General features: G+C 42.2%; 1 long non-coding RNA gene across 1 annotated transcript; it reads left to right on the top strand.

Moving 5' to 3' along the window:
• Positions 1-974: 974 nt before the first annotated feature.
• LOC125727399 (uncharacterized) lies at positions 975-1,444 on the top strand. The gene is made up of 2 exons (XR_007388739.1): positions 975-1,043; positions 1,181-1,444. It is a non-coding gene; the product is annotated as an uncharacterized LOC125727399 (long non-coding RNA).
• The last annotated feature ends 4,390 nt before the right edge of the window (positions 1,445-5,834 follow it).

The raw sequence follows: 5,834 nt of genomic DNA on the forward strand, positions 1-5,834 counted from the left end.
GACTGCAGCATTTGGGTGCTACCCATTTTTGATTTACTTCTTCCCAGTGAGATAATAACTCTGATACATAAATAAACTAATATACTTCCCTGCTGCATAACACTCCAAACCGATATATCTCATAGTCACAATCTGTTTTGTTGTTGAATGCTTGTGAATCTCAAGCAGACTTCAGATGTTTTGACGCAGAGAAGGAAAGCAGATGGGGGCTAAATGGAATGGTCTCCATATCAGCCCTTTCACCGCTTGGACACAAGGGCACCGCTCGTGATTTTTCCTTCTTATCTTGACAACTTTTTTTTTTTTTTTTGTGACCAAATTTTTATTAGAGATTTTTATAACAAAGAACAAAATGGAACAAAACAGAACATACTCCACCCCCACCCCACCCCCAATACACCCTGAGACAGCAGTTCAATTTAAAGAAACAGAAAACCAACAAAGGTCACCGGCACACTCAGCCATGGAGAGCTAAAAACTGAGGATAAAAGAAATAACACACTTATACCACTGAAAAATGTTAGAATTAGGAAAGTAAAAATCAAAACAAAAAACAAGGAATATGGCCTCAGGACATGACCTGCAACCAATCTTTGACCAGCTGCACGTCATGGACCCAGCTCTGGATTGTAGAACCAGACGAGTTGTTAATCCGGGCTGCAGAGAGTTCCAGCAGAAGCAGATCAAGAAAGGTGGACTTCCAGACAGAAGGAATGGTACGATCAGGAGACTTCCAACGAGAGGCTAATAACAACTTGGCCGCTAAGGAGGCATTATCTTGACAACTTTTCATCACTCATATAGATAAGTCAGAATTTTTATATTATACATAAAAATAATATATATTTATATAATATATATATATATATTATATTAAGTTATATCTGAAACTTCCAATCATTTAGCATGTTACTTATTTAAAAACAACAATATGGTGACCGGAATTATCTAAGACATCTTAAGATCTTAGAATTGATTTCTATGGCTCCAAGTTCACCAGCAATATGATATGCGCTGCCAGAAAACGCATGGATACTTGTGACGTAGGTCCCTCTCTTCATCATCCCATAAATGATCATTCCGTTCAAGCTTTGTGCTGTCTGGGTTAATGGGGAATTAGATTATGTGTTTGCAGTTTCTGGCACTTTGCTGACATTCTCATCATATCGTCCGCTTTTAGGGTGACTCTGGTGGTCCTCTCCTTTACCAGAACGTGGCCGTAGGTGTGACCTCCAACGGTGGGAAAAAGTGTGGCACACTGAAGAAACCTGGTCTGTACACAATAATATCTAATTTCACTGACTGGATAGAGAAAACCATGAGAGTAAACTAGGCCACTGCAAGACGATTGTAACTTCTGTATTTGTGTTTTGGTATAAGACCATCTTATTATAGAGGCAACTGTAAGTCAATAAACTGAATAAACACAATGATTGTACTACTACATGAAGGAATGTACTGTCTCTGTTTTGTGTGTTTGAAATACCCATAATGTGTGCTTGTCTGCACGGGTGGATGGGTGGATGTACTGTGACCACTCACCACAAGATGACAGTGCTAATGGCTGCTGGAAAACACCCTCATAATTAAATTATGCTTTAATTGAAACGTTTCCAAACATGTACTATTTTCTTTATTTTTGCATGAACAAAAAATTTGTATGACTCTTAGATGTGTCACTTTTTACCAAAAAAATTAAAACATTTGCAAGGTCTCCTTGAGTTTGTGAGGGATTTCTCCAAATGTCCCTCCTGTGGTCCAAAAGCATCCATATTTGATGAAGTAGTATCTCAGATTTGGCCGGGGGTGGGGTGGGCTGAGCCCGTATTCTTTTTGTTCATCCTTTTGTTGCCTGAATGATCGAGAATGCCTCCCCAGTGAGGATTAAACAAAAGTTCCACAGGGAAACTCACCCCCAAATTTTACTAAGACAGTATAACCTCCCAATCCCTGGTCCCCCCCCCCCCCCCATCCCTGGTTAACTTGTTCCTGTGCATTTCTGAATTTTGTGAACCACCAATCAGCTTGCATGACGTCATGTGTGCCGTTTCCCTTGGTTACTTCATACTCTTAATCTGCTCCTGTGTATAAATGGTCTCTTACTGGTCTGAGTTTACTTAAGTTAACTTTCAGGGGCATCGGGGAAATGTTTCTCTCTGCCACATTTTGTTCTCAGTATCCTTGACTTTCTACTTGCCTTTATTCCAGCCTGTCCCTAGTTTCCTCTATACTGCTGAAATGTGCAGTGTGTTTTAGTCCAGCAGCTAGACCAGAGACAATATGGGCTATGCAAGTCCAAGGACCGATTTTTCCCACCTTTTGTAAAGAAGTGACCAGGTGGTTTTCCTAGGAAGCTTTCCGGTGACAATCTGCACTTCTTACCACGATCGCTTTGCCTGTCGAGCAGCTTCTCGCCAACTCAATATTGCACGAAATCCACAATACTAATAATGATGTCTATTTCCACTAGAGGGCAGAACAAGTTTAGAATTTCAGAGCTGGTACTTTTTTATATCGAGTAATACCTGCATAAATCAAATGACGCAAACAATATGGGCATTGCATTGACTTTAGCATAAATTATTTAATTATTATTTTGCAAATACATTATTCATTTTCTTGACTTACTGTGTCCATTTCAGTGTACAAATAAGATTTGATTTGAGAATTGTGACGCTACGAAGCAGTTATTAAATATCAGATATAAACGACCAGTCATAATATTAAAACCACTGACATGTGAAGGGAATAACATTGACTGTCTTGTTAAAAGGCCATCTGTCATAATGGCTATAATATATTAGGCAAGTGAATAGCTGTGTAGCCACAAACCGACCAGAGTGCCCACGCTGACCCCTGTCTACCATCGAAAGCACCTACAATGGGCATGTAAGCAGCAGAACAGGACCATGGAGCAATGGATGAAGGTGTCCTGGCCTGATGTTCTGTTACATCATGTGGACGACCGGGTGTGTTTGCGTCATTTACCTGGGGAAGAGATGGCACCAGAATGCATTATGAGAAGACAAGCCAGCAAGGGCAATGTGATGCTCTGGGCAATGTTCTGCTGGGAAACTTTGGGTCCTGGCATCCATGTAGATGTTATTTCGACAGTACCACCTACCTAAATGTTGTTGCAGACCAAGTACACCCCTTCATGGCTACAGTATTTCCCTAATAGTAGTGGCATCTTTCAGCAGGATAATGTTCCCTGCCACACTGCAAAAATGGTTCAGGAGTGGTTTGAGGAACATGAAAAAGAGTTCAAGGTGTTGACTTGGCCTCCAAATTCCCCTGATCTCGATCTGATTGAGCATCTGTGGGATTTACTGGACAAGCAAGTCCGATCGATGGAGGCCCCATCTCGCAACTTACAGAACTTTAAGGATCTGCTGCTAACGTTTTTGGTGCCAGATACCACAGGACACCTTCAGAGGTCTTGTGGTGTCCAGGCCTTGACGGGTCACAGCTGTTTTGGCGGCAATGTAGGGTCCTACACAATATTAGGCAGTTGGGTTTAATGTTATAGCTGATCAGTGTATAATACATGAAGCAGGTTTGGAGTAAGCTCTGGCATAGATACTAGAGCATCCATCCTATTGGATGTTGTTGGCCTTGCTCCCGCCCACAGAGTTCATTTGAGAGCCGTATTTCTTAACCGAGGATGGTCAGTGTACCTTTGCCTCTGCGTGAGTACTCCCAGAAGGGGGTGTTCATAAGCTCCTGGCTAGGTGTAGGAATGTTGGAGCTCTTCCCTGCAAATGAGGCAGACAGGTTCATTTGTTAGAGTGGAAACCACTGACTGTTTTATGTGCACTGAACAGCGGGCCATATGATGCAAACTTCGTGAAGATTATTGGCACGCTTCTGGACATGGTGACGAGCTTCTAACAGTTCAGCTAGTGGACCACATTGGAGATTTACAGAAAGCAGCAACTCCCTGTTGATGAACATAAGGAGTCTGGTACTAGATAATCCAGGCTAGGACACTTTTAGCTCCTTCAGGTTTCACAAACTACTTTAAAACTGAACGGCTCCTGTGCTCGGCCAATTAGTTCAGTTTTTGGGTTTTGACTCATTCACATTAACATTAGTGACACATGTATGATTTTAGGAGGCTGACCAATCAGCACATAGAAAGAACTCAATGCAAGTCCTTTTAATTGAAATGGCTGTTTTCAAATTCTATCCTAGCTCAAAGTGTCTGACACGGATTATCTGGTCACCCTGGTAGTAGGTCACCTTAGTTTGAAGATCAACTTTATTGGTGGGTGTCAGATCACATGCTTTCTGTTCTGCATGCCCAGATGAACCTTGATTACTAAAGGCAGCAATTAAAAGTTTCCTGGAATGTACCGATGATACTCCTGGGTCTCTTAGCAGTGAAGTTTCTGGCTATTTTATAGGGACTGGATGCACTGCAAGCCTCCAGAAAACAAGCATGGATTCCTGCCTTAAACTGTATCTGTATATTACAGTAAAAGAGAAACAATGATACACTGTTTAGTCACGAACACCGGATGAATATTATACCCAATGAATTAATAGTTCGGAGGCCAAATTACTAGCTGTTTAGGTGCCTGCTGAAGAACATTCCGGAGGGTGCAACCTTTATATTAGTTTGGTGAACACTGCTTGACATTTGTATGAATCTGCATGCATGCTGGAAGCAGAAATGTACAAAAATGCTGGGGCTGCACTCTGGGCCACTGGCAGGGCCCCCCCATACATTTTCGGCGTGAATCAGGCAGAGAGACAGGCAGCACTAGTAGCAGTCTGGAACTTTCTTTAACTTAGCCATGCATAATTAGTTATGACTCTTCTAAACATGACCCCCACCATCAAACGCACACACACACACACACACACACACAAACGCGCAGCAGTAGGTTGGCATGACTTATTGAAATGTCCTTCAGTGGTGATGAAACCGACGTAAGCCTGAGGTATTGCGCAAAGCAAAACTACCCTACTACTTAAGCACCTTGTCTTGACAGTAATGAAATGCAGATTGAACCATTAAGGGCACTGCGAAGCTGCAGGCCATTTGCCTAACTTCCGCTCTCCAGCTTCAGCTCTTTGCACAACTCGTGCACAGTGTTACTCCATCATTGACATGACCGGTCACCGGTGTTGAAAGTGCAAGTCTCGCTGGGACTGTAATGAGCCAATGAAGGTGATGATTTCCTTTATTGTTTGGCTGCAAAGACAAGGGATGCATTTCAGCATCCTAACATGTGCTGGTAATGAAAAGCAAAATTCTGCGTTTATCCTGTACACGTTGTAACTCTCCAACAATATTTTATTTCACTGTTTAATGCAGAGAATAAAAAATCCTTGTTCTGAGGGGGAAATTATCTCCGTTAACTCATTGAAAACATATGGCAGTTTGTATTATGCAATAGTTTTTAACGATTCATGTGGTTAAACTCCTCTCTTGCTTTCAAGCAGAACATATTTTGCTGTCAATTCAAATAACCTCTCGATGAATACTTAAAACCGGGGAGGGGCGAGATCAGGAGACAGACCTTCCCTGCTCAGGGGGAGTCAATAGAGTCGTGAAAGTAAGTTCGCTCTGTGTGTAAGCGAGAGATCAGGAGCAAAGCAACAGGTCTCAGAGGTTTACCAACTGCTTGTTTAAATTAGACAGCAATCTGTGTATTTTCAGTGCCATAAAAACAAACAAGGACTTATATGTCTTTATTTCGGGCTCTTGTGGCCCAGAGTTCATGCATTCTCCTTAAGACGTTTCGCCGCTGGGGACGTCACGTTACAAGCATTGTGTCTCCTGTTGGATTCGTGCCGACGAAAACAGAACAACGGACCATGTGATG

The sequence above is a fragment of the Brienomyrus brachyistius genome, unplaced genomic scaffold (genome assembly GCF_023856365.1).
Source record: "Brienomyrus brachyistius isolate T26 unplaced genomic scaffold, BBRACH_0.4 scaffold96, whole genome shotgun sequence".
Taxonomy (NCBI): Eukaryota; Metazoa; Chordata; class Actinopteri; order Osteoglossiformes; family Mormyridae; genus Brienomyrus; species Brienomyrus brachyistius.